Source organism: Nicotiana sylvestris, chromosome 10 (assembly GCF_000393655.2).
Source record: "Nicotiana sylvestris chromosome 10, ASM39365v2, whole genome shotgun sequence".
NCBI lineage: Eukaryota > Viridiplantae > Streptophyta > Magnoliopsida > Solanales > Solanaceae > Nicotiana > Nicotiana sylvestris.
The window spans coordinates 168761219-168772350 of record NC_091066.1 but is presented as its reverse complement, the minus strand read 5'-3'; positions in this window follow the sequence as shown (position 1 = coordinate 168772350).

Here is an 11132-nt window from a genome sequence, read left to right as displayed (position 1 = left end):
ACTATCTTATTTTCTTTTCAGTTAGTTAGTTGGGTTCATTTAGACTCTTAAATGTTTTCTTTACATAATTCAAAAAAAAGGAAAGAGATCAAGAATTTTGTCACTTTCTCTAAGGAATTACTCCTCCTATCGTAGACTCTCCTAGAATAAGACTTTCATATTCAATTTCTTGAGCATCACCCTGGACACCTCACCTCCACATCTCACGTAACTTACAAAATCACTCATATAATACAATATCATCAGCCCACCAAAAAAAAAAAAAAAAAATCCTTAGAACCCCTAAACCTAGAGAGACCTAAGCAACAGCCGCCGCATCTCCTTTCCCCACTATATCCAAGCCAACAGCCGCCGCACCCTACCCGATCTCACCTTATGCTTTCCACCCAACTCACCGAAAACCAGACCCTTCCCACCAAAACACGCCAGAAAATATGCACACACGCATATAGACTCAAAAGTGAGAAGTCATTTTCTAGTGATAAGAGATTCTCAGTGTAGTAGTGTTATCTTCTATTGTTTCTGCCATTCCAGTTGTCTGTGTTCTTACTTGTTCTCTTAATAATAATAAGATTTGAATTGATAAATAGTAAAAAAAAAAACTAAAGACGATACTGTGAGAAAATCTTAGAGTTATAGGCAATGAATCTCCAGACCTTTCACTTTTGGTTCAAAACAATAGAAAGGGAACCCTAAGAAAGATCCTTCAGCTAGACCCCTGAGCTTCAGCCGCAATTCCCATTAGTAGCAGCTCGGAAGAGGCAGTGTGAGCGCGAGATGAACAACTCCAAATCTCCGGTTCTATTTCATCGAAAAGAAAATCTGAATAGCCTCTTCTGATCGTATCCCTCTTCTCTCTCTCTCTCTCTCTGTTATTACTCCACCATTTCAGAGCAGAGCTTTCGATTTTGTTGCCGACTAAGCCATCTCAACTGGAATTCCGAGTTCATCGCTGCTTTCTTACTTTCTTCCCGTTGAAATAAACTAATTTCTTTGAAGACACTTGAAATCCTGTTCTGCTAAGTTGTATTGGGGCTGGGGTGTTGAAGAAGTTTGAGGTCGTTGTTCGATGTTCCATTCGGCGTCACCGGTCGTGGTTCTTGCTTTGGTGATTTCATTTTCCGGTTTTTATCAGTCGAATTTTTGGAATCGGAGTTGTTGTACCTCTTGATTTTTCTTCATTATTGAGAAGATTTTGGTTTACCATGTTTACTCTTACTTTAGTCTTCTTCGTTTTATTTAATTGATGTGAGTCTGCTCTCTGTTTTGCCTGCTCAATTTCGTTTGTTAAATATTTTGTCCATGAATGAATTCGAGCGTGAAAAATGAGTGACATAATTCTTTGTTATGCTTGAATCCTGAAATTATGCTTTGGTGAGAAATTGATTATGTTTTTATAAGATAGTCATGTATTCAGTTATTTTGCTTAACGATCCCATTGAGATAGGTTTCAATTGATTGACTTACTGTGATATGGAATAAACAAACTACTTTAGTGCTCTGTTGGGGTTGAAAGGGAATAGAACCGAAATTTGAGTATTACATGTTCGCCCCTTTATTTTATTTTTATTGCAAGGAGCACGTTTAGGCCGTCAACACTTGGGTAGGCAAGCCTTAGAATTTTGTTAGTATCGAGACGAGAGGTCGTTTCCTTTAGTTTATTATCCGGGGAATGCCCGCGCAATTTGTATATATTTTTATCCGGAGTATGCCCCGAAGTATTTGTATTTGGAGGCCTAAAGTAAAACTCGTACTATTTTTATTTTTATTTTCATTTTCATTTTTATTTTTCTTATTAAGTGGGAACGACCTCGAGCCTCTTATGTGTTAATTTTTCCATTTCTGTGTTTATTAGCTCAATTCGAATATTTTAAAAGCCAACTAGATCGAGTACGCAACCGTGACTTTACAGGACTTGGGGAGTACCTAACACCTTTTCCCCGAGTCAAATAAACCCCCTTACCCGAATCTCTGGTGCAAACTTAGTTTTGGAATCCAAAGTGTTTAAAAAGGAAAAATCATTTTTATAAAACGGTGACCTGACACACCGAAACTAATGTCAGGTGGCAACTCTGAGTTATTTCCTTTTAAACACAAATTTGTCACTTTCTAATTAAAAACACTTCTTTTGAACTTCATAAATCTTTTTATTTTTTTAAGAGGGTTAGTGAGGTGATTAAAAAAAAGGGATGTGACAAATACTACACAATTTATTAAAGTAATACTATTTTTTTTATTGTTCCTAGAGTCAACTAATATACGTAGAATCTCGATTATACATTCTAGAGTCGACTAATATTTTATAATATTCTAAAGTCGACTAATATTCAACTAGAGTCGACTTTATATTATACATAATTTAATATAAAGAATATTAGTCGACTTTAGAAGCTAATGTTTAATATTTAAGATTTTAAAATTGATAAAATTCTATTTATTAAATTCTTATTATAAATATGTAGGAAGGTTTAATATAATCAATTTCATAAAAATCCTCCATATTGGCATTACATTACCACTCCATAATATCCAATACCCACAAAAAGGTAATGTTAAATGGACTGCATAAAGAGTTAAAATTGAGAAAAAAAATACCCCCAGGATAATGTATTTTTATATTATATTTGAACTATGTTCCTACTCAAATAATATTTTTGTAATCAATTTTTCGTATAATATTAAAAAATATCCAATTATTATACAATAACTAAGAAAATATTTAAGAATATAAATATGTGAGAAAGAGGCGAAAATTGGTTGGTAAGGGTCAATACCACTAACGATTATACAAACATAAAGATCTAAACGCGAAATGTCAGATCAATCTTTTAGTCTTTGAAAATAAAATTTATGGTGGATAAAATTATAATTAAGATTGAATATTCAAAACAAGAGGTGAACTAATATTAAGATCTGAATCAACATAGAATAAATTATTTTTATATTAAAACCAAATAATTAGATCTTTTAATTAATTATTTAGCAAGAGAATCCAATTCAATTATTTTTTAAATTCATGAGTAAAATTCTTCTTCGAGTTTAAATTTTTTTAAGGTAGATAAATTTATTTCACAAAAAGAGCATTACAACATAAATTTAAAAGGTTAGTATATTATTAAGAATCAAAATGTTATATAAGTGTTTGAGGAAACACGATCAAAGCTAAATCCGAAACACGAATAAGTTTTCAAGACTATATTATAAAGAGTCTGACTCTGGTATAACAAGATTATTCTTTGTAGATGCCTCTGGTGGAATCGAAATAATATTTCTATGTCATGAATTACTTGCAAATATCATATAAAGAGACATGACACTGTTAACAATAATAGCAAGCGATGTACCAATAACGATTTTATTGTGAGACCACCCACTTTAGATTTGATATACATCTTTAAATAATTTAAATAACCATCACAAATTTATAAGAAAAGTAAAATTGATAAAATGGGATGAACTGCGTATGGCTAAGTGTCAAACGATCGAAATAATTGTCCGGAGTTCTAGATATATATTGGATATTAATGAACCATTTGGTGGAAAATTAATGGTTTGGGAGGTGATTTCTGTCAAGTACTACAAGCAGTTCCAAAGTCGAAAAAAACATAGACTGTAAAAGCTAACTTGCCAAAGTTATACTTTTGGCCTTAAATGAAAAAGATTCAACTCACAAGAAATATAAAGTAAGAACATATCAAGATTCAGTGTCTTCTTGCTTCGTGCCGAAAATGAAGAAGAACATCCAATAAAAGATGATTTGGTTCTTCCTGAACACTTGGTTATCAATTCCAATGGTAATAGTAGTGCATTTAATAAGAGAAATATTTCTATCATTAGATTAAAACGCAAATTGTGCAAATCGCATGATAGAATTAAACAGATATCTTAACTAGCAGAAATGAATATGTTGATCAACTAAATAAAAGGTGGATGCAAAATTTTATAGTAAAAACAAAATATTTTTCAATTTTTGACTCAGCAAAAGTGATACAAATAATTACTACCAAGAAGATTAAACTTAAATACTTTAATACCAGATGACCTTCTACCATACATGTTTGTTGTCAAGGTTAATATTTTTTTTACGTATTTTAGTGTCACCGTATATATATAATAGACTAAGTTAAAATTGATATTCTATTATATATATATATATATATATAATAGACTAAGTTAAAATTGATCTTCTATTATATATAGGTTGATTTGAAGAAAAATATGCACGTCATGCTACTGAAAACTTAGATATGCCGAATAACTTATGTAATAACGCACAGATGGTATATAGAAGTTTTCACAATAACGTCATACATGCAAAAATTATGATACTGGTTAATGTGCTTCTAAGTATAATTTTATCCTGAATTCAACTTTCGTCTTCCGAAACTAAGGAATATCCTTTTAAATTTATGTGAAAATAATTTTTAGTATGTTTATGTTTTGCAAATATAATAAATATACAAGGACAAACATCCTAAATATTGGACAATATTTACTACAATATATTTTCTTGCAAGAACAACAACATGTTGCACTTTCAAGAAGGATATCAAGAGTTTTGGTTTAGGCAGAGCAACCAAAGCATTAGGAGGAAACATACACACACAAAAATATTATTCACAAAGAAGCGTTCGTTAAGATACCATTACACTAAATACTTTTAAACTATAATAATAATTATCTAACATGACAAAATTGATCATTTGTGTAAGTTTTGATGCTTTCCTTTTATTTTAAATTCATGTATTATGCTAATGTAATAATATTTTTCGGCATTTAGATGATTGTTGTATTATTATACATAAAATTACTCTCATTAATTAAATTTTATTATTTTTTCATATAAATAAATGTTTAAACCATCACGTGACATTATTAACGTGCAACGCACGTTCATAGATACTAGTTATTTTTAAACATCGCATGTATTATTTTTTTCTAATTCTTTAGGGGGGGAATAACATAACCAAAATAACGTGTGTATATGTTTGTTAGGTTCGTCTCAGGCTCTCGGCAATTTAAGCCATTTTTTTTTTTAACAGAAACATGATATTTTTTGGAATGGTCTTTAACTTTTGACCTATGTTTACTGTGTGGGTAGAAATTTAAGGTCAAAGTTAAAAATGTTACACAAGAGGGAAGCGAGGGGCAACATTTATTAAACTTGAAGTTTTACCCATGGAACAAAGGTGATAAAAATTCAAGACCATCTACTTTGAGAGCTATTTGTGTAATTCGCCCAATTTAAGGTTAAATTAGCACGGTCTAGTCAGTTTTCGGACTGGTCATTCAAAAATAGCCAGTGTTTGCCAAGTCATTGAAAAATAGCCACTATTTTGCTGCAACAAAGACCGGTCCAGCATAATATACTGGAGTTCGGTGCACCTGTGTATGAACTTTCAGCATATTATGCTGGACCGATATACTTTGCTGGCTCCAGTATAATATACTGGAGACTGGAGCACCGGTGCTCCAAACTCCAGTATATTATGCTGGACCGGTATATTATACTAGAACTCCAATATATTATGCTGGAGTATTTTTCCGAATTTTGAACAATGTTTTCATTCAGATTTATCTTTACATGAAAAATGGCTAAATTTTAATTACTTTTGAAATTGTGGTTATTTTTAAATGACCATTTGTAAATCTGGCTATGTTTGAATTTCTCCCCAATTTAAGCTGAATGGGATCATGGATGGACCTCAAAGGCTCGAACCATCCAAGTGCATGGGCCTTCAAAGCCCATAGTCTTTCGTAATTCTTTTCAAGAATAGCCACTTGGATCTTTAGTCTTTGCTCGACGTCTAGAGATTAAACCCAGCCCAAATACACTAGCTCCAAAAATTAGTGAAAATAATACGGACTAGCCAGTTTTCGGATTGGTAATTGAAAAATAGCCAGTATTTATAAAGTCATTGAAAAATAGTTACTATTTTACTGCAACACAGAAAGTTCTAACATAATATACTGGAATCAGTGCACATGTGTATGAACTTCCAGCATATTATGTTGGAACTTCAGCACACAGAAAGTTCCAACATAATATATTGGAGATTAGATCACTTGTATATGAGCTTCCAACATATTTTGCCGGACCAGTATACTATGCTGGAACTCGAGTATATTATTCTGGAACTCCAGTATATTATGCTGGAATATTTTCGTTCAGATTTATTTTTACATGAAAAAGGGCTAAATTTCGATTCCATTTGAAACTATAACTATTTTTCAACTACCACTTATAAATCTAGTTAGTTTATTTCACCCCAAAAATTACCAAAAGTTTTGGAAGATATTTCTAAAATGAAATTTCATTAAAACACGATATTTTGAAGAAAGAAAAAGAACCTTTGTAGGATTTGTAGGTGTAGACAAAATGGGATGAGAAAGGTTTGGTCAGAATTAAAGTTACATTTCTGGATTGAAATTTTTTGCAATTTTATATTCCTATAGGATATTTTACAAAATAACCAGATACCAAACGAGTGCCTTCTTATTTCCAGCAAAATCCTTGGAATATTTTGTTAACCATCCGGTGCCCGAAACCATGGGCTTGATTAATTCGAATTCGTGCCATAAAAATTTTATAATTAAAGGATTTAGCAATTTCTATCAAAAGAAATTTTATTTTCAGAGCTCGAATACGATATTTTTAATTAAGATTAGAGGAGCATTTACCATTCTACTATGCCCCGTTATGATACAATAGCTTCTTCTGGACAAGTCAAGCAATATGTACCAAAAGAAATATCATTTTCAGTACTAGAATACGATACGTGTGATTAAAGTTGGAGGAACATTTACCATTCCACCACGCCCCTTCGTGGTACAATAGCTTCTTTTGGACAAGTGTTTTTTACATTCTAGATTTGCAAATACTCAAAGTCCACTACTAGAACTAGAGATATCCTTCAATAAAAAGTTTACATATTTGCAGTGATAATTCTCTTATGGGATCTACAATGTCCAATAATTTTGTCCCCTTAGTGGTGTGAAAGGATATCCATTTACATTCTACTTTCACCTTCCTTTGCTTGGACAGTTAATGTTTTGACTCTATTTATGCTTTTTCTATAGATAGGAGAAAATATGAAAGATTAGACACTTTTAACTGCTAATAGTGCTTGATCATATATCCCTATTCTGTAGACAAAAGGTAGATAAAGAGTAGCCCGGTGCATTAAACTCCCGTTATGTGTGGAGTTCGGAAAAAAATCGGACTACAAGGGTCTATTGTATGCAATTTTACCCTGCATTTTTACAAGAGGCTATTTCCACAGCTTGAACCCGTGACCTCCTGGTCAGATAACAAAAACTTTACTAGTTACGTCAACACTCCCTTTCTTAAAATCTATAAAATGGAGGATTTTTTTTTTTTTTATCAAAGCTTTGGATGGAAAATTGGTAGTTTGGATCAATTGAAGAAAGGAGAATTGATCATTTGAAGTTGAAAGTTTGAGGAAAAAAGGAGTCTTTTACTTTTGAAATACAAAGTTTGTGTCTTGAGTTACGTGAATTCAGATTAAAAAGTAATCTCTCCTTTAATAGGTTTTATATGATGTAATTCCGAATCAGTCGAGCCAGTAGATATTGAATACCTGATGGTTATAAAAATTAAAGTTAAAAATACCCAAATTAAATACAATTTCACTATAGGTTTGGTTTCATTAATGCCTTTCTAGACTTCCACCTAGCTATATAGCTAGTTACATTTTTCTTTGACATTTAGTATGAATAATTGAAGAATCCTTGACTCTTAAAGATAAAAAAATATCCAAGGTTGGCGTGGATACCATTTTCAAATGGTATAACAATTGCAGAGTTAGTTGGTGGAGACAAACTTACTACTTATATATTACTTAATTAAAAGAGATTATCATCAAAAAGTTTCAAGATTCCTCTTTCAACTAATTTGACAAGAAAGCATGCTTTATGGTATACTTTATTTTCTTTTTGAACATTGAATTGTCCTCTTATTTAGGTTATGTACTAAATTAGAAGTTTTTCTTTACCTACTCGATGTCCGTTATTCACATTGAAGCCCGACTATATCCGGATCTGTGCTGCGTAGAGCCCCATTTGAGGGGAAAGAACTTCCTACTAAGAATTTTTTCATACCCAAAACTCTAATCTGAAACGTTTGGCAAAGGGAACAGCCACATCTGATGCACCATATCCTCTAGTGGTGTACTAAATTAGAAGTGGATGCACTTAGATTTAACACTTCATAGTTTTTTTTTTGTAATTTCATTTATATCTATCTCTCTCTATATATATTATTTAAAAAATTAAACCTCTTTTTAAATTAATGATTTTTTATAAATGATTTTCTGTAAATTCATTCCATATCAAACAAATGGAAAGAGTGGATAAAATAAAAGTAGGAAAAGGATAAGAGTGGTTTTTAAGAGACATTAGTGGCACAATATGAATTAACTATGTGGGAGAGAAAATCACTTAGTTTAATATTTTTTTATTTCATATTTAATCGAAAAATTCAGTGGGAAACAGACAAGCTTACTACACGTTTGCAATTTTAAAATGTTAGGAGTTTGCACTTAAGCCAATGGCTAAGTCATTTGGCACCACTCAATTAAAGCCACTTTAATTTGTGTAACAATACATTTATATATTTAAATTAATGATTTGAGTAGGCTCAAGATATGAGATTAAAGGAATTTCTGTGCAAATTGGAGGATTAAAGCATAAATTAAGCCTTATTCCTAAGATAAACAATTTCAGGTTAGGTGTGAATGCCATTGTTACAGTATAAAAATTGTACTTAACTGGTGGAGGCAAATATAGTTTCTTTTCTTTTTTATTAATTTAAAGAGATTACAATAAGATTCTAAGATCCATATTCGAATATATTTGAAAAGAGCATGCTTTATACCTTATTTTTATTTAAATTTGAGGTTGAATTGTCCTCTTAAGGATTTTGAGCTTAGAAGTTCATGCACATGAATTGAACCTTAATTAGCGCTTTAATTCATCTTTTATCTTAACCTCCTAAAAGTTAATTACTTTTTTAAGATGATCTAAAATATGACATATTTATAATTATTTTCTCATATCAACAATTAATTTCTAGAATCATTTTTTCACGTGAAATTCATTATATTACAAAAATTATTTGGTCATGTAATTTTGAAATTCACTCTAATTATTACACCATTTCCACCCGAATTCCGAATTTAAGCAAACTAATAAGGGTTATGCTGGAGTGGTAAGTACCCATTCATCCTTAACGAGAGATTTCGGTTTCGAGCTTTGGGTATAGAGTCATTTTTGTTAGGAAGCGTTTTACCCCAATATGGGACTTCTCGACGCGAATCCGAATTTAGTCAGACCCCAATTTGGATACCGAACAACAAGTGAGGAAAAAAAAAAAAGGCTAACACTAACACTATTTTTAGAAAGTATTTGCAAAATAATGCTAACCTTCTAGTTCAACAATATAATGCAAGTGCCCAAAAAAAAAGGAGTATTAGTTTAGAAAGGTAGAATAGTGTAAGCAAAAATTCCTAATTTCCGTTACTCTTTATAGATAAATCGAATCAATTTTAAACTAACTCAAATATGGTAGTGGATGGATGTATCTATCTCCAATTTCGTGAAAAGTATGAAGAAGGAAAATGACAAGAGTGGTATTAAGGTAGGTTAATTAATATGAATTAAGTGGAAATTAAAATAACTTAATTAAGTGAAGAAGTGGGGAAAGCTCAAGTTTACCACACGCCAGCTATATTCAAATATTGGGAGTGCGTACTTTGGTCACTGGTTAAGTCATTTGTCACCATTCAACCAATTAAAGTGACTTTTGTAAAATAATTTTTTTATTTCAATTCATGATTTGATTAGACAGAAGAGATATATGAGTTTAAGGATTTCTCTTGCGTTATTATTCTTAATTGAAAAAAATCAATTGACATTCTCTTCTTTGTTTTTGCTTATTATTATTATTATTATTATTATTATTATTATTATTATTATTAATACTTGTAAAAATAGCAAGACAATAAAAAAACAATAATGACTACATTTCAGTTTCAAAACAAGTTAGAGATCAACTATATGAGAACCAACATTGAACATGTTTCTGTATTTAAATTATTTTAGGCCAACGTTATAAAAAATAAAAAAAAATAAGGTACTAAAAGTGCTCTATATTTTCTATTGGCGAACATTACACAATTATATAATTTTCTTGTTTGAGCTGCAATACTTCACCACTTGTAAACTCAAATGTCTAAATACATAAGTAAAACATAAATTAAGTTTTTTTCTTAATTTATTTCTCAAAATTTGTTTAAATCGATCTTGAAAACCAAAATATATCGAACTTATTAAATTACAAGTGTCAAATGAGGTCTTAGGGGGCGGATTATAATGTTTGGTATCAAATTCACGTAAATTCAGTAACTTTTAATACTTCTTTGCTCTTGTATTAGATAGTGTTGCTTTCAGTTTAACTAATTAATTAGCACTATAAAGCAACACTATCCTAATAAGCAAATGTTGTTATCACGAAGAAAGTACTATTATCATAGATAGAATGTATTGATAGTGTGACATGTAAAATCTATTTCTTTAGCAAGTTACAATAATATAACGACTTATTTAAGTATTGAAAATCGTGGTTGCTTTTGGGAATAAAACCTAACATTCATCCTAATTAAAATATGAACTACAATGTAGTACTTTATTTAGCTGTCTTATAGCCCGTTTGACCAAGCTGCAAAAATCAGCTTATTTTAAGAAGTGATTTTACTCAAAAGTGCTTTTCTAAAAAGTACTTTTGGTGAGAAACAATTTGTGTTTGGCTAATTAATTTGAAAAGTACTTCTGAGCAGCAATTTGTGTTTGGCCAAGCTTTTAAAAACTACTTTTAAGTGTATTTTTCTCAAACGTGCTTTCAAAAAAGTGTTTTTTGGAGAGAAGTTGTTTTTTTCTGCTTTTCCAAAACTGCTTCTGTTTCTCCTCAAAAGCATTTTTTTTTTCTTCCAAAAGCTTGGCCAAACACATCAACTTTGAAAAAAAGCACTTTTTTTAAAAAAAAAACAAAATTTTAGTATTGAAGAAGCTTGGTCAAACAGGCTATTAATCAAATCTTGACTCCACTAATCATA